The sequence below is a fragment of the Moschus berezovskii genome, chromosome 6, assembly GCF_049115385.1.
Source record: "Moschus berezovskii isolate FMDL1 chromosome 6, NW_MosBer_1.0, whole genome shotgun sequence".
NCBI lineage: Eukaryota > Metazoa > Chordata > Mammalia > Artiodactyla > Moschidae > Moschus > Moschus berezovskii.
The window spans coordinates 90,748,065-90,767,640 of NC_142465.1; the positions used below are offsets into that span (position 1 = coordinate 90,748,065).

At 38.1% G+C, this 19,576-nt stretch overlaps 1 protein-coding gene across 6 annotated transcripts in view; it reads left to right on the forward strand.

Annotated features, from left to right (window-relative positions):
* SOX5 (SRY-box transcription factor 5) overlaps positions 1–19,576 on the forward strand; it is a 1,155,320-nt gene that overhangs the window by 420,084 nt on the left and 715,660 nt on the right. The gene's annotated exons all lie outside the window — the stretch shown is intronic.

The window sequence follows — 19,576 nt, forward strand, 5'->3', positions numbered from 1 at the left end:
TTAATATGTCTTTGCCAGGCCCAGTTAATCTGAGAGTATCTGGACCTGACAGAATCAGATGTCATTAGGATGGCAGAAGGCTGAAAACTGAGTATCAATCAGCCTCAAGGAGTAGGTGATTGGAGCAGATCTTAGCAATATGGGGAAGCTCATACCTATGAAGCATCAGTGACCTCAGGGTAGGAAAAAATCTTGTCAAACTGACTGTGGGCAGTGCAGTTTTCCCAGAGATAAGGGTGTCTTGTCATGCCTGGTAACTCCATCAACACATTTTAGGAATGATCAAAATGATAAGCTGGCTGTGAGTATCAGAGACCCTTGACAGAAGTAGCAGACAATCCCAGGAGACTGTGTTTTCAACAAGATAAAGAACCTGATGACAGAGATCATGGAAGCTAAGTGTGGACTCAGTAAGGAAGCAAGCACAAACATTAAGTTTACAAAACTGTACTCCAAAGAGGCATTGTGGTGACTCAGACCTTGAGGTCTGTCTGGTTGGAGACTAGAGAGTGAAGTAATTCATATCAATATCACTCTCTTTGGCTTTCCTGCTCCAAGATCTCTATCAGCTACCTCCTATCTCACTCTCAGATTCACACAGGGCAGGAGAAGAGAGAACTTACATCAATTTGAGAACATGACTCTTATTCTCTTCACTCTTTTCTTCACTTCTACCTCAAACTAGAAAGTTATTATTACCTTATTTTCTTCTGTTTTCCCTCAGTCATCAATTACCTTCCCCCCTTTTTCCTCTTGAAGTTTCTGTAATCACTGTACAAAAGTTGCATAAAAATTCATTGGTTTAAGACACATTTCAGCACTTTTTAAACATATGACACTGTGGTGAATCTTAAATCTCTGTGTGCATGCTCAGATGCTCAGTTGTGTCCAACTCTTTGTGACTGCTGGACTGTAGCCAGTTAAGCTCCTCTGTCCATGGGATTTCCCAGGCAAGAATACGGAAGTGCATTACCATTTCCTTCTCCAGGGAATCTTCCCAACCCAAGGATCAAACTGGCATATCCTGCATTGGTAGGCGGATTCTTTACCACCTTACCACCAGGGAAGCCCCTTAAATCTATGACTTATCTTAATTTAATTGACTCAGAAATTTTTTCTTGGTGATGCATAAAATATTGGGGTGTCCTCAAATCCTGGATGAAATACAGAGCTTACCTGAGTCGATTGTTGCCAACAGTGGCTTCAAAGACAACCTGAATCATAAAGACGTATAATATCGCTGATAGCACATGATGTCACAGACACTGACGGTCACTGGGGTTTGAATGAGCCACAGTATTTTGAAAAATCCCCTGAGAGACTAAGCCACCTATTCCCCATCTTGCCACATTTTCATTATAGAGGAAAAGAGCCATCAGAGAGGGCTCTGAACAAGAGGAGACTCCATACAGGTTTTTAAGAACTCTTGTCTTCAGAGCAGGAATGTATTTGTTTGCATCCGACATCTTTCTCCTCCTAGAATGTTATGAGTCAGTGCTTAAGCAATGCCTGTTTTCTCCTTTTATCTATGCACATGCATATGTCCACAAATGATGTCCTGGTGTTTGGAAAGAAAAGTGAATCTCCTTTCTTTAGTGGCTTCTATCCCAATACAGGAATTCTGCTTAGTTTCCTGAGATTGAGGCTTAAATTGGCATTTTCAATATTGATTTCTTTGGTCACACTATCCTCCAAAAATGCTAATCTTTATTTCCAAAGAAGCATAACTTTCGGACCAGGACAGTTGAATAACACATGGAACTTTAGATTTTTTTTCATTGCCTACCTGAAAGCAAACAAACAGATATTTGCACGGTAATTGCATCATTGTTTAAATTTTTGCTGTTGAATTAACATATGTGTTGTTCTCTTACAAGTAGAAGGCATTCTTTTCTTATTTTTAAGAGCTGTAAGATATCTGCCATTTGGTAAGCTGAATGTTTGGAATGGGTCCCAGTATTAAAAACTTGTCTCAATTGTTGTCCGATCCATAAGTTGTCTCCAACTCTTCGTGACCCGATGGACTGCAGCACACAAGTCTTCCCTGTCCTTCACCATCTCCTGGAGTTTACTCAATCATGTCCATTGTGATGCCTTTCAACTATCTCATCCTCTGTGGTCCCCTTCTCCTCTTGCTCTCAGTCTTTCTCAATATGTCTTAATAGTTGGGCAATGTCTTGATTTTGTTGCAGGAAGGGGTGCCCCTTCCATGGCCCAAAAGTGGGCTCTTGTCTAACACTTGGACATGAATTGTCTAAGGAGAAATACATGCTGACAAAGCCAGAGACTTTATTGAGAAGGGGTGCCCAAGTGTAGAGCAGGCGAACAAGGGAACCCAGGAGGACTGCTATGCTACGTGACTTGCAGTCTTGTTTTACGGTGAAAGGATTTCTGGGTAGTTTCTGGGTAGTCTCTGGCCCATCATTCTGACTCAGAATCTTTCCTGGTGGCACATGCGTTTCTCAGCCAAGTGGGATCCCGCAAAGAGGATTCTGGGAGGTGGTAGGACATGTGGTGTCTCCTTTTGACCTTTGCTGAACTTTTTGGGTTGGTGGTGGCTTGTTAGTTCCATGTTCCTTACCAGGACTTCCTGTTGTAAAATAACTCTTGCAGGTAGTTACTATGGTGCCTGGATAGGTTGAACGGTTTCAATCAGTGTTTCCTCTAGCAAGTTCATAAATAAAGCATGTATACATAAAATTTTTTATAAAGTATATGTACATAAAATTCTTTACACAAAGTTTTCATAGGCAGAAAATAGTATATAGTGTCAGTGAAAAAGAAACACAGTAGGACTTGAGAAATGAAGGGATTGTGAGTAAAAACTAGAATTATAGACTAAAAAAGAACAGCTATTTAATAATAAGGAATTGTAGATTTTGATACTCTGATTTTCTCAAAGACAAAGACCTCCTCTGAAGGCAGTAGCAGGCTTCCATTGAGGGAGAATTGGATATCAAGTGAGACTTGGTGAGACTCCTGGGTGAGACTCTCCTAAGTGAGACTTGAGGACACTTGTGCTTACTTGGTATCCTCGCTTAGAAAAACTACACACTCATTTTGCACTATACTCATAGTTGGTACAGTGTTAGAGAATACTTCAAGTCACCTCTCAACAGCATCCCAAAGAAGTGTATGTATTCTGAATACTGGTGATTACATGAATGTGAGAAAGCACTCTCTTACAAAAAGTAATTTCCATAGTGTTTCAGACTTAAGAATTTAAAAGACAAATACGGTTTTATTTAATATGGAGAGATCTCAGGCTCTTAGGCCTTTGAAGTATTTGAGAACAGGCATGTTCCTGTTTATTATGCTCTCATCATATATTTCAACAATTAGAAGTCAGGGAGAGACCTTGGATACTGAATGTCTGTACTATTGGAGTTTAAGTTCTAACAGCCATCTCAAAGCCCTGTCTACTGAGCTAGTTTCCAATGACTGTCAGTAAGTAAGACAAAACTGAGACATGTATGGGGAAAAGTTATTGCAGCAAAAGCAAGATGGGATATGGTGTACTTGACTAAGGATAGGCATTCCCTTTAGGTTTTCTATCCTTGTAGATAATATTTTCTGTGGAATATAACTCATGTAGTATTATTGAAGCTAGTGGAATATAATTCTCAAAAAATCATTTTTGGTTTTCGTTATTAAAATATTTATTTATTTGATGTTTAGTGAGCTATTAGCCAGAATTCAAGGCCCAGTTTAAATGTCTTCCTATTTATAAAATTTTCACTCATTGTTTTCAAAATAGTACTTTCATTTTTCTCTTTTAAATAAATAAATATATATATATATTATATAATCTTGTTTCTCCATGCAGTCTATACATAACAGATGCATTTGCTATTACAAAGAACAAAATACATTGGATGAATTGTTAACAGTCCTTGACTGTATATTTATCAAAATATTGATTATTCTAAGAGCTCTTTATCATGTGTGAGTTTTCCAAAACTTTACTTTCTAAAACAATTTTTCAATTTATTTTTAGCCATTAATGCAGCTTGTGCAATCTTAGTTACCTTACCAGGGATTGAACGCAGACATAGGCAGTGAAATTGCTGCATCCTAACCTCTGGACCACCAGAGAATTCCCCAGACTGTGCTTTCTTGCTTCATCTTCATGCTGTTTGTCTCAGGCTTTTTGCCTTATTCATTTAAATTCTACCTTAGGAAGTGCAAAAGAGGAAATGAAGGATTCAAATCACTTGAAAAAGAGAAGCATTCAGCCTTTGTTCACTCCTGGCTTTTGATCATAACCATAATTCTCTGTAAGCAATCCAATAAAACTTCCCATTGAGTTGCATTTGTGTTTCCTTTGAGCTTGAATTTACAGACTACCATCAGTAGATTAAAAATCCATTAAAATCCATAAGAAAGCTGAAGTTACATATTCCTTTTGCTGTAGTAAAGATTTTTCTGAAAGATTTTACATTAAAACTCTGTTCCTAAGTAGTGATATTAATAGGCCATTTTAAAATCAAACTTGGCTTGTCCTTAAGGCATGGAAGACTGCAGAAGGAGTAGCTTCCCATATTCCATGCAACTGCATTTTGGACAGATGACTGAGACACAGTTGATTCTTTTCTCATGTCAGAAAGACAATGCTAGACTCTATTAACAAACAGCAGACAACCTCAAGGATAAGTGGTAATGAGGATAGTTGGCAAAGAACATACTAGGAAGGGGTGATAATAGATTCAGAGAGAGAGAAAGTGCCCAAGTAATTGTCCTGTAGATAGTGAGAAAAATGAAACAGGAGAAGGGATTAGAGGTCAAGGATAAAGATGTAGATTTAAACTAATATATAGATTAACAGTTACCAGAAATCACAATGATCAATTTATGGACGCACTTAGATAAAGTGCAGACATGAAGAAAATGTATTCCTGTCTGTGCCTTTTCAAAGTGATGCTTTTCTTTGAATGTGATGCTTTATACTTTTTCTGCAAATTATCATGCTCTCAGCATCTTACCATCTTTGCAGATATTTAAGAATTAAATATAATACTAAGATGTCATATCTGTCACTCAGAAGGCAGCAAGACTTCAGTGGGTTAGAATGCTGTGCTTCCCTGTTTTCTTCGGTGATTTTTTCATCACCAAGTCTTAGATCTATCAATTACACTAAGAAAATAAGGTGCTATTAAGTATTTCTTCCTGTTATCTTTCTACTGTATGTGATACCCAGATTCTTCTGAGCCATCCAAAGTAAAAGTTGTGGATACAATATCCTTATATTGGGTTGATTTTTTTAAGCCAGAGTTTATTTCTATTTAAAACTGCTCAAGTCTTTCAAATGTCCAAAGCCCCAGGGATATCTGAGTTTAATATGGTGCTACAGTCAGGTTGTGAGTGTTGGTTCATTCATTGCTAATGCCTCGGAAGGATCCTGTGAAAATTATACAACTTATATTTTTTTCTTGTATTCTTCTGTGAAAGTTCATGTCTGGTTTGTTTCCTACGAAGACATTAATTCAGTGTTGAAGAAAAAAGTGCTGGTAACAAGCATTATCTTTGCAAGGGAGAAAGGTATATGGTCAGAGAAGAAAACCATCAAAGCATTGACAAGTAACATTATTACTGCACTACAGAACAAACTGATCACACTATCTCAGTGTCCTGGGCTCCCAATTACGCTGAGACAGTTCAGAATCCTCTTTCTCCATCTTCTCCTTCTCCACAGTGGTCCTATCTAACTGCTTCTAAGTTTTGATGCTTCTGATTCCCAGATTACTGTTGGAGTTTTCCTGTGCTTTTTACTTTTTATCAATAAATACTTTTTACTTTTAACAAATTTACCATTTGTTTTAACGAACGCATACCATGTTCTTTGGAGAAATGCTAGGAAAAAAAGATCAGAAAGAAGAAAATAATGTTGAAAATACAGCTTTCATTCTGCTATCCAAAGATGATGATCAATAAGATTTTGGCATACAGTCTCTTATTTTAAAAATAAATTTGTATAATAAAGATATATAGAGTATATTAATATTTCTATAGAAAATGTTTTATACTGTAATGTTTTTAGAGCCTACTTTTACATTTAATGGTATGAACATCTTTTCATGTAGTTGAATGTTCTTCATATATCACTTTAATGACTGCATAGTGTTCTGTATTCAGCTACATGAATATACCAGAGTTAATGTGTCAAACTCCTTGTTTTGGAGCAATTGGTCTTGCTTTTACTTTCCTACTTTCTATCCCCATTTCTATTCCTAGAGTCAACACTCTCATCCTACTTTGCTGGGACTATTTTAATGTTAATTGAAATAATTGCTTGTGTCCAATGAACTATCTAATCCTTCCATAGTAAGTTAAAAAGCAAAAGCAAAAAAATGAATGATTCATAAGATTGTGACTTGAATAGAGGCTTTAATGCTGGGAGTGATTGGGAGCGGGAGGAGACAGGGACGACAGAGAATGAGATGGCTGGATGGAATCACCGACTCGATGGACATGAGTTTGAGTGAACTCCGGGAGTTGGTGATGGACAGGGAGGCCTGGCGTGCTGTGATTCATGGGGTTGCGGAGAGTCGGACACGACTGAGCGACTGAACTGAACTGAACTGAACTGAATGGTTTCAGTTTTCTTCAGATTAAAGTTTACATTTCTTAGCATTTATGTTTGGTTCTTTAGTCATGATTTAACCTACATTCACTCAGCTCATACTGTTCTTAATTTCCTGAGTATTTTGCCACCTCTTTGCCAGTATTCTTTCTTTTGCCAAGACTACCTTTTACTTTTGTTTCTTCCTGGCAGTATCCCACTCATTCTTTAAAAGTGAGTTCAGTTTCGCTTCCCTTATTCTCTCAGTCAAATCAATTGCTCCTTTCTTTGGGCTCCTAGAGCATTTTGTTGTTTCCCCTGTTGTGTCATCTAATGTGAAGACATAATATAACAAGAACCACATAGTCTTTGGACTGTGACAGTCCTGGGTATGAAGGCAAGATTTGGCTCTTATAACTTCCCCATCTCAGTTTCATCATTCATTCAACATATACAAGTAAGTGCTCCCTATGTGTTGGCCTTGAGTGGAACTCTGAGATACAACAACAAATAATATTAATAATGGGAAGTATTTATTATATGGTACCTGTGTACCAAGTACTTTTCATGTGTGAACTCATTTAATCGTGACAACAGGTTCTATTCCTAACTACCATTTATGAATGAAGAAATTAGGGGGCCAAGCAGTTAAGCATTTGTGAAGGTCACATGGTTAGTAATCTGCAAAACAGGGATTCAAACCAGGTGTTCTGATTACAGAATCTGTTTTCATAATCAATATGCTTTCAGTTCAGTTCAGTCGCTCAGTCGTGTCCGACTCTCTGCGACCCCATGAATCACAGCACGCCAGGCCTCCCTGTCCATCACCAACTCTCGGAGTTCACTCAAACTAGTGTCCATCGAGTCGGTGATTCCATCCAGCCATCTCATTCTCTGTCGTCCCCTTCTCCTCCCGCCCCCAATCTTTCCCAGCATCAGAGTCTTTTCCAATGAGTCAGCTCTTCGCATGAGGTGGCCAAAGTATTGGAGTTTCAGCTTTAGCATCAGTCCCTCCAGTGAACACCCAGGATTGATCTCCTTTAGAATGGACTGGTTGGATCTCCTTGCAGTCTAAGGGACTCTCAAGAGTCTTCTCCAACACCACAGTTCAAAAGCATCAATTCTTCGGCAATCAGCTTTCTTCACAGTCCAACTCTCACATCCATACATGACCACTGGAAAAACCATAGCCTTGACTAGACGGACCTTTGTTGGCAAAGTAATGTCTCTGCTTTTTAATATACTATCAGGTTGGTCATAACTTTCTTTCCAAGAAGTAAGCGTCAACATGCTTTATTACCTCCTAAAACAAAGTTAAACACACAGACTCTGCCTTTCTGGAACTTTCAAGCAAGTGGGGGAGGCATATATCAGATAAATAGCAACAACAAATATAAAATTATATGACAATATAATGCAAACAAATATAAAATTATACAATGATAAGTGCTTTGAAGGGGACGCGCATGGTGCTAAGAGATACAATAATAGATTTTACATACTTGTGGGAGTTAGACTGTTTCCTAACTTCCTTCCTAACAATGCACAGTTTGAACTTAGTTTGGAAGGAAAGTAGGAGTGAAGCAAGTACGGAAGGGAGAGAAGAATGCCACCAGGTTCAGCAAACAAAATGTGCAAAAACTCTGAGCTGAGTGATGTAGGTTAAAAACTCTATATGCCCTGTAGAAGGGCCTGAGAACAGTGGCATGACTGGGGAGAAGCTGTGGTTCAATTAGGTGGGAACCAGAGTCCTTTAGGCCATGTTAAGTCTTATCTATTGTAGTAGCAATGGAAAGTGATTACATGTTTTAAGGAGGGCATTTCATGAGCATATTTTTATAAAGGTCTGTGTGCCTATAGTATAGAGGAGGCTTTGCAATAAAGATAGCAGTGTAATACCTGTATAGGGGAAAGTGACACTTAGGGGAAAGTGTTTAGTAGAGTATAAGTTTTGCAGTGGACACTTTCTAAATGCTGATGTCCTTCTTCTTTCACTATTATATCCATCAGATCTAATATACCACTTTGCAAAATTTAGTAAGACAATAAGTGCTTGTTGATTGACGGAATAAATCAATAGATCATTATATATTTCTCGAAGATTTCCAGAAACAGGAAACTCTGTGCCACATGAAGCAGTTCATTAAATAGCTTTATGCGTGAGAAGCTATTTTTTCGAGCCAAAAAGCTCACTTCCTATAATTCTACTTAATTTTGCCTTGTGGACCTGGGTAGCGTAAGTATAAATCCTCTTCTGTGATAATCCTTCAAGTAGTTGAAGACAGTTGTTTGAAATATTTCTGTTGTAGATTCTTCAGCCACATAACATATCACCCAGACTCTGCCTCATTCCGAGTTGCCATCCTGAGGCCCCTTTATTTCTTCAGCTGTAGCACTGAGTCAGAACACTCCGTGTATTCCACCCAGTTCAGTAATAGTGAGGCTATTAAGTATTCAGGGTGACTATTATAATTGACTCAGCTCAAAATTACATGAAATGTTTTGAAAGTGATATAGCCCATACTTGAGCTGTGGATTGTTTGAGCTTATCTTTAGGATTATCAACATTAAATTTAATCATTTTGTTGAAATATTTATTTATTTTAATTATTTTTTTATTTTTGGCTGAGCTGGGTCTTCGCTGCTGTATGGGCTTTTTTCTAGCTGCGGTTAACAGGGGCTACTCTCTAACTGTGGTGTGTGGGCTTCTCATTGCAATGGCTTCTCTTGCTGCAGAGCATGAGCTCTTGGGCACACCAGTTGCAGCACATGGGCTCAGCAGTTGTGGCTCCAGGACTCTAGAGAACAGGTTCAACACTTGTGGTGCATGGGCTTAGTTGCCCCTTGGCATGTGGATCTTCTTGGATAGTGGATCGAACCCAATGCAACTCCTGCATTGGCAGGAGGATTCTTTACTGTTGAGACATCAGGGAAGCCCTGTTGAAATCTTCTTGAATAATGATTCTGTTATCTAATGTAATAGTTCTTTCTTTGTTTTTAATTTATTTTTTTTTATTGAAGGGTAATTGCTTTACAGAATTTTGTTGTTTTCTGTCAAACCTCAACACAAATCAGCCATAGGTATACATATGTCCCCTCCTTTTGAACCTCCCTCCCATCTCCCTCCCCATCCCACTCCTCTATGTTGATACAGAGCTCCTGTTTGAGTTTCCTGAGTCAAACAGCAAATTCCTGTTGGCTATCTATTTTACATATGGTAATGTAAAGTTTCCGTGTTACTCTTCCCGTGCATCTTACCCTCTCCTCCCCTCTCCCCATGTCCACAAGTCTATTCTCTATGTCTCTTTCTCCATTGCTGCCCTGTAAATAAATTCTTCAGTACCATTTTTCTGGATTCCATATATATGTGTTAGAATATGATATTTATTTTTCTCTTTCTGACTTACTTCACTCTGTATAATAGGTTCTAGGTTCATCCACCTCATTAGAACTGACTCAAATGTGTTCCTTTTTATGGCTGAGTAATATTCCATTGCATATATGTACCACAACTTCTTTATCCATTCATCTGCTGATGGACATCTAGGTTGCTTCCATGTTTCAGCTATTGTAAATAGTGCTGCAATGAACAATGGGATACATGTGTCTTTATCAGTTCTGGTTTCCTCAGGGTTTATGCCTAGGAGTGGCATTGCTGGGTCATATGGTGGTTTTATTCCTAGTTTTTTAAGGAATCTCCATACCGTCTTCCATAGTGGCTGTATCAACTTACATTCCCACCAACAGTGCAAGAGTGTTCCCTATTCTCCACACCCTCTCCAGCATTTATTGTTTGTAGACTTTTTGATGATGGCCATTCTGACTGGTGTGAGGTGATATCTCATTGTAGTTTGGATTTGCATTTCTGTCATAATGAGTGATGTTGAGCAACTCTTTATGTGGTTACTAGCCATCTGTATGTCTTCTTTGGAGAAATGTCTGTTTAGGTCTTTTTCCTACTTTTTTATTGGGATGTTTGTTTTTCTGGTATTGAGTTGTATGAGCTGCTTGTATATTTTAGAAATTAATCCTTTGTCAGTTGTTTCATTTGCTATTATTTTCTCCCATTCTGAGGGCTGTCTTTTCACCTTGCTTATTGTTTCCTTTGCTGTGCAAAACCTTTTAAGCTTAATCAGGTCCCACTTGTTTACTTTTGTTTTTATTTCTGTTATTCTAGGAGGTGGGTCATAGAGGATCTTGCTTTGACTGAGTTATTTCTTGTTTTGTACGTATTTGCATAATATTTTTCACAACTTCAGTTTTGTTGTTGATAATACTATCAAATAAGTGAAACTTAAAATTAGAGCTCTTGTTTTAGTAAAGATCAGTGTCCATTTTCCACTGACATGGTCATTGCTAGATGTCATTTGATTAGCTATAAGTCTATATAGCTATTTATTATCTATTCATCTATCTATCTGTCTATTGTGTATTTATCTATCCTGTAATTTTTTCATCTTACCTTTAAAAGCCCTGCTGGAAATCAAAGTCACATCATTTTTCTGATTCCCAGATTTAAATAAATCTTTTGAACCAGAGTGATACAAAGAGTGTGAAATTATATATTGTGAGTAAATAAAACAACATTCACCTAAGGAGTCGAAACTGTGCCAGGCACTCTTTTGAGTGCTTTAATACATTAACTTGGTTAATTGTCACATAAAAAAACAATGAAATAAGTACTATTGCTGCCTACATTTTGCAGATGAATAAACTGAAGCACAGAAATTAAAACCACCTGCCAACTTCGTGTACCTGGAAAGTAGTAGAGTCAGGATTCAGATCCTTGCAGTTTGACTCCAGATTCTGTGCTCAAACCATGTTAACTCAGGGATCGAAAGTTCTTATGTGCTATAGAAAAGCTCAATCAAATCAGTGAAAAATTTGTGGTGTTTTTGGTAAGAATTATTTGGAAATTTGTTTTTTTTCCCTAATATTTCACATATGGAATATTTTCTAATATGTTGTGTTATGCTTGAAATAATTCATACACTATATATTTAAAATGACTTACTGTATGTTTACTGTCTAGTGAGCACATAGATGAAGAAATCTGGACTCAGACAAATTACATGTGGTGACAGCTTAATTCTGTTCCTTGTAGTACACTGATTTCACAATAGCAAAGGCAAAATAAATTTAGTTCTGGGGAAAGACAGGGTGGTCTTTGTAGTCATTTATTGAATGCAAGAAAGTTCATGCATACTGTTTTCAATACATTTTTAAATTTTTGGTAATGTTAGCTCTTCATGAAATAGAAAGAAAATTAGGAGTCAAAATATTGTTTTCAGTAGTAGAGTAGTATATTGGAACATAAAAAATATAGCCTAAGTATGGCCCAAAAGAATTACATAATCTCCCAGAAAATGAATACCAATAGTGAACACTGTTGTCTTGCATTTTGATGCTGGAATATGGATCTTAGCTTCTTTGTGGAAGAAATATCATAATGATGTAAATTATGATGCTGGTGAATGTCGCACTACCTTCTTAAGAATTATCATTTGGAAATTTGGATTTTTTTCCTAATCATTCATTTAGAAGTTTCCAAGTAAATTATATCTATATCAAATGATCTGTCATTAAGGTGTATTGAGAAAGTTTTACCTTCATTCAAAGTATCCTGTAGGTGAGAATAAAATAATCTCAATAGCATATGTTTTTCCTTTTCTCTCCATCATCAACAACAAAACCCTAATTTGGACAACTAATATGCTTAAGTATTCTCTGAAAAGAGCTACAATATATTTGAACTGTTTAGTTGCTCTCACAAATCATTTTGCTGTACAGCTTTGATCTTGAAATACATGGAGTGATGCCTGATTTATGTTCTTGGTCCTTCTTACAGAGAGTTAAGTATTCTCGCTTAATGGTATTAAGCCCAAAGCTGCGAATGGGCTTCCTTGACTCGGGGCATTTGAAGAAGACCTATTCCATTAAATTATATACCTTTTTTTTTTTTTGGCTCACTTTGTTATGGTCCACAAATGCCTTTTTCTTTAGGAAATTATTTGTTCACTGTTGTTTTCACTTGTCATGCCCTGAAATCTCCTTGACTTATAGCTATTATCTTGGGAGATAATATTAAAAGAAGGTCCAATTCAGTTCAGCTGCTCAGTAGTGTTCAATTCTTGGTGACCCCATGAACTGCAGCATGCCAGACTTCCCTGTCCATCATCAGTTCCCAGAACTTGTTGAAACTCATGTCCATCGAGTCGGTGATGCCATCCAACCATCTCATTCTCTGTCGTCCCCTTCTCCTCCTGCCTTCAGTCTTGCCCAGCATCAGGGTCTTTTCAAATAAGTCAGTCCTTTGCATCAGGTGGCCAAAGTATTGGAGTTTTAGCTTCAGCATCAGTCCTTCCAATGAACATTCAGGACTGATTTCCTTTTGGATTGACAGGTTTCAGCTCCTTGCAGTCCAAGGGACTCTCAAGAGTCTTCTCTAACACCACAGTTCGAAAGCATCAATTCTTTGGCACTCAGCTTTCTTTATGGTCCATCTCTCACATCCATACATGACTACTAGAAAAACCATAGCTTTGACTAGATGGACCTTTGTCAGCAAAGTAACATCTCTGCTTTTTAATATGGTGTCTAGGTAGATCATAGCTTTTCTTCGAAGGAGCAAGCATCTTTTAATTTCATGGTTTCAATCACCATCTGCAGTTATTTTGGAGCCCCCCAAAGTAAAGTCTGTCACTGTTTCCATTCTTTCCCAATCTATTTGCCATGAAGTTAAGCACCAAAGAAGGTTATTTGAGTGCAAAATCTATTGTGCTTTTCTAATTTAAAAATTCTAAGTAGAAGGTACTTTACAGAAAACAAATCTGGCTCTACAAAATATTAAAAAGTTGGATTTATTTTACATTGTACATACATGGAGGTGAAAACTAAGGAGGTTGTAAGCATACCCATTTGGCAAATATAGACCAAATTCTAAGAGGTGTATATATATATAGAGAGAAAGCTATTTTGAATTATTATTGTTCATTTTATTTTTCTTTCCCACTGAACTTTTGGCTGTCTAAGGGTGAAAGCTTACTCATTGTTGCCTCCCAGAACCTAGAACAATATTCAGCACACTTGAAAAATACCATAATAACATTAATATTTTTAATTGCTTACTATGTGTCAGGTAGTATTCTAGGTTCTTCCCTTGTGTTATATCATTCACTTGTCATTACAACTGTATAAGACAGCCATATAGTGATCTCATTTACGAAAGAGGAAATTGAGGCATGGGGATCTTAAATGTCTTGAGTACCTTGCTCATGATTACAAAGTAAATAGAGATTTATACACTAGAACAGTGTAAATGAGTGAAAAGAATTTACGTCTGATATTTTGGTATATTATTAGTAAGGTATAATTTATTACTCTGTGATTAATTTAACTGTATTCATTTTGTCCTGGTTATCCTTGGTGAATGAAAATAGAGGTGGGATTGATTGACAGAATCCTGAGCCGCAGGGTAAGATGATTAAACCTCCAAGCATAGAGAGTGGAACAATAATTGACTAGGCACTATCTAATTTGCATTTCAGTAGAACCAAACCCAAACAGAGGAGTCAAGTCATAGCATCAATGTTTAGGCTGAATATCTGGTATCATGAATCCTTGACAAGCCCCAGTAAGTCGTGTCACTGAGACCAATACACCGTTCCTCAGTGAGGTGCAGCCTCAACTTCAGAACATTCTGCTGAAACAGGGGAAGTAGACAGCTTGGCCTGAGAACCTATGCAGCATGTAAATACTTCTCTTGAAACACTGGTATTGCCTTAATGTGAGATGCTCACACCATGGGAGACAGGAGATTCGAGGCCTAGAAAGTGGCCGATTCACATCTCCCATGTCATGCTTACCCTGGACCATGAGTGAGCTGAGTAGAATGGTATATAGTTACTTTAACAACAAACTTTCTCCTATTTCTGCTATGTTAGAATAATTGAAATTCTCATAAGAAAAGGCATGGATGCTGTGACACTGAAGTATGATGCACGTATAACCATGCAATTTGAAATATATATATATGAAGGAAATTTTATAATTTGTAACCTAAGCATTGCTTTAACTTCTATGAAGCTTGAATTTATGCTCCACAAGATTCTGGATGAAGGGAAGGATGAAGAAGAAACCTGAAGGAATGTTAACCGAGAGAACAGATTAGAGTGGCACAGAAATGCCAGGCATAAAAGGGCCTCATGCATGCCCCATTGTCATTAAGGGATTGCCATCTTCCAGACTGGGCCATTTGGGATGTTGAAAGCTCTATAGTCGCTGCAGGTCCTTGTGAATGTGTGCTAAGTCGCTTCAGTCCTGTCTGACTCTGTGTGACCCTATGAACTGCAGCCTGCCAGGCTCCTCTGTCCATGGGATTCTCCAGGCAGGAATACTGGAGTGGATTGTCATGCCTTCCTCCAGGGGGATCTTTCCGACCCACAGATCAAACCTGTGTCTCTTATGTCTACTTTCATTGGCAGGTGGGTTCTTGACCACTAGTGCCATCTGGGAAGCCCATGGGTCCTTAAACTTAAGATTTAGAGACTTACTTGCAATGGCTCTTCTAGGAGTGACTGGATCCCAAGGACTAATTCCTATTAACCAAATTTACTAGAAATTGATGTATACAGTTAATTTGAGACATTTGATAACTATAAATTTCCTCAGTAGAAAGACTTCCTTTGGCCACTTATTAATATATTTCTAAACATTGTTTCATGAACTCGGCTGGAGGAGGGAGTAAGATGGTTTTAACTGAAGTCACTGGGCTCTGAGGCCTTATATATCCTCTTCTCTCCTGGAAGATTTAACTTATTAACTCACTAAACAGACCAGGCTACTCAGCCAACTATCAATGGTAACTTACAGGGTCTCTTTTCTGTGGAAAGTGTTGAAAAATAAATAGTTCTGTTCTTTGGCTCCTTTGTATTTTGATTTTCTAGATACCATTCAGTTATATAAAGAGTCCTCTCTAAGTTTAAATGTTTATTTAGCTCACAGCTTAAATAACTTGCATTACTTATGTTTTAGATTCCTTGGTAACATTTGAAGATCTGAATTAGGTTTAAGCAGTACTCTGATACCATTTATATGTTAACAAACCACTTCTCTAAGTCATTTTTTCCCTGGAGATGTTTTATATTGATTTCTATTAAATTTCATTTCAAAAAGTTATGTGCTCTGAGACTGTCATCAAATTCTGTTTCTATTTGGGCCTGTTAATGATGGGTATAGTGAGGAAACCACTTTTGAAGTTAGGCAGATCTAGATGTAAACTCTAGCTGAACAATCTTAGAATATTGATCTCTCTCGTAGTTTCCCCATCTATAAAATAGGAATAACTAAACTTGTTTTATAGGTTTCATATAGTATAATATGGAGAAGGAAATGGCAACCCAGTCCAGTATTCTTGCCTGGGAAATCCCATGGACAAAGAAGCCTGGTGGAGTACAGTCCATAGGGTCACAAAGAGTTAGACACGACTGAAGTGACTTTAGCACACCACTTCTAAGGGGCATTTGCTGAAGAGTTCACTGGAGACCACTCACCCAATTCAGTCCTTCAAATTACCTCTCTGTGGCTTTGCATCTGGTACTCCTTCAATACAATATCCTTTTCCCAGTAACTCTTCGTTTTATGATATTTTGACCAAAGAACAAAAGAAGGTGAGCAAAAATATATATTTAAGTGCTTAAATTAAACAACAAAAAAAATCAAGCTCTTGTTTTGGTACTACATGTAAGGTGGTCATACTTTCCAAATTGATAACTAGCTTGACTCAGGCTCTGAAGGTGATGCTAAGTATTCAGAACTGATACTTCCATAAAGAAAGTTTGTTACCGTGACTGTGAACCATAGCCAGTTAATGCTGTTGACTGATTATCAAGGATTTTCAAGGTAGTGGTCAGTTTATCGCCCTTGTCTGGATGCCCTAGAGTCTGGTGGCAACTATGTACCATTTGTAAAATTGAAGTGCTACATTCATCCTTGAAACAAATGGCAAAGCTATTTAGGATTGGTTTTAATCTGATGCTCTGGCAGGGATCCCACTGGGACACACAAATTAAAACATAGTCTTGGGTCAATTATAGCAGTGTATCTTTTGAACAAGAAAGACTCAGTGACTGGTTTGACAAGAGTCTGGTGACATGCTGAGTGTTATTAATTTTATTGTCCCGAGAGAATAATGAAAATAGGACCTATTGTTTAGCTCTCCAGCTACAACTGTACACCATTGTCTATACGAATAATATCTTAAGTAAACCCCACAGAATATACTTATGGGGGAGGGAGATAAGCACAGTCATTCCTTTAATATAGAAACAATCGTTAAATACAGAAATAGTGACATGGCTGTAAATCCCAACTGTAGAATCTGTGGAAGAGAATATTCTGGAGACAGAAACCTTGAATTTTATTTCAAGATTATGCTGACACTCGCTGTCCCCATGATCTTCTGTTTAGGAAATAGCCATGAAGTATCACAGTGAATATGACAAAATATCACATTTGTATTTTTCCAGGGTTTTTATGATGATTTTTCTGAGTGTGCTCTCTAGAAAGACACAACAGTACAAGGTTCAGTGAGGTTTTTAGAACCAGATTGCCTGTATTTGAAGTCAGGCTCCACCATTTATTAGCAAGTTATGGGAGCTTAAGCAACTTACTTAACCTCTGGGTTACTTCACTTTCCTCAGCTAAAAATATGGGATGATAATAATACCTTCCTAATAATGTTAGTGAGAAAAATAAATGATCATGCTCTCCGCCCACAGAAAGGTCCAATAAATGTTAGTCGTTATTGATTCTTACCTTGGTCTAAGATGCACTTCAAACACAACCCAGGTTTAGATAAAGAAGTGCTCTATGATTACTCAACCCAGTCACCCAATCTAAACAAAACTGATAAAAATAAAGCTTGACTGGGATGTTTTAAATATAGAGTGTGTGCATGTGTGCTCAGTCACTTCAGTCATGTCTGACTCTGTGCGACCCTATGGACTGTAGCCTGGCAGGCTCCTCTGTCCATGGGATTCTCCAGGGCAAGAATATTGGAGTGGGTTGCCATGCCCTCCTCCAGGGGATCTTCCCAACCCAGAGATCAAGCGCATGGCCTCTCCTGCATCTTCTGCATCACAGGCGAATTCTTTACCACTGAGCCACCCAGGAAGCCCATCACTTCAGTCATGTCTGACTCTTTGTGACCCTATGGATGTGGTCCACCCGGCTTCTCTGTCCATGGGATTCTCCAGGCAAGAACACTAGAGTAGACTACCATATCCTCCTCCAAGGGATCTTCCCCACCCAGGCATGGAACCAAGGACTTATATCTGCTTCATTGGCAGGCAGATTCTTTACCACTAGCGACACCTACTGTAAGTTATCACATCTAGAAGAGATCATTTGGTCTGCTAACTGACAAGAAATCATCAGAAATTAGCTGTTTGTCCGAAGTCTGAAGCTTCAAATCCAGATACCAGGGAAAAGGGACTTTTAGAGGTATTAGGAAGGATGGCCAAATTGAAAACCTGAGAAATGTAGAACATTTAAGTCCAAGATTTTCTTGGTCTCTGTCTTCCCCACTCCAGTACAGTACACACAGTAATACCAGGGAACAGAAAGAGACCTCTCACTGCAGCGATGACCTTGGATATGGCAATGGAGCTTTTTCATTTAAATTCAAGCTTTCTATACTCTATGAGCCCTACACTCTTTTCAACTAGCTGTCTGCTCACTTGGTATGAAACTTGCTCATATCAGAAGTAAAGTGAAGTGAAGTGAAGGTTGCTCAGTCGTGTCCAACTCTTTGCAACCCCATAGACTGTACAGTCCATGAAATTCTCTAGGCCAGAATACTGGAGGAGGTAGCCTTTCTCTTCTCCAGGGGATCTTCCCAACCCAGGGATTGAACCCAGGTCTCCCACATTGCAGGCTGATTCTTTACCAGCTGAGTCACAAGGAAGCCCTGCTCTTATCAGGGGTCTCCTTAAACCCTAGCAGTCTGTGGGTGGCCCTAATACTTGGCCAGTGATTTAGTGTAACACAAACTACTATATGTTTATATAATATTTAAAACATAGTCTTTAGTAAGTTTTTCCCACTCATCTTTAAAGATTTAATCATATGTGTTTTCTCCATAGTAAAGTTATTCTCCATCACATTTTTTTTGAGCTTAAAAAAAAAAACAACAACAGTTTTTGTCTGTCTGAGGAATCTCAATGGGATTGCTTTTACTGGGACCTGGCAGACATTACCTTTGGGAAAAAAAAGCAGCTAGTTCTTTGATAGAGGGGTCATTGCCTAGGACAGGTGTCCAAAATGAGAAACCAGACATCTGTAGTAACATGATCTGTGACATCAGAGGAGTCCTCTCCAGGGAAGATATTTTAAATTTTGTTAGTATAGGCAGCAGATAATGTTAATACACCCATTCCTACGTTATTTTGTTTCTTATAGTTCTTAGGTAATTGACCCGTGTCATGATGGCTCCAGAGATCTTGTGGCGTGTATCGTGCCCACTGAGGACGAACAGAGTGAATGGGTGGGGCATATAGGAACTACTATGAATACATAGTCTGTAGATGCAAAAGACTATGACCGTTTTCTCCAGTGAACTTTCTGTGAAGAAAAGTGATGGTTTATACACCATTGTGGAAACAGAGCTTCCAAGAACAGAGTACTGCTTCCACGGAAATACTGGCAACCCAAATCATGACTGTGCTTTTTTGATATGTCCTGGTTTTATCTTGCGTTGGGGTTGTTTTTCCCCTTTATGGGGTTCCAAAGTTAGATCATCATGTTTAATTGAAAGTACTACTTGGAAAACTGCTGGAAAATCATCCTATTACATGAAAGATGCTAGAAAACTAAACAAAAGGGATGCCAGGAAGACAAAATGTAAAGGGTTTAAGGTATAATTCTAAATATAGTTGTGAAAGTTGAGGATATTTACATCCTCTCTCTAGTTTTGGGGGAACTATGGACCATTTTTTGGACCTCCAGTTAGGGTTAGCC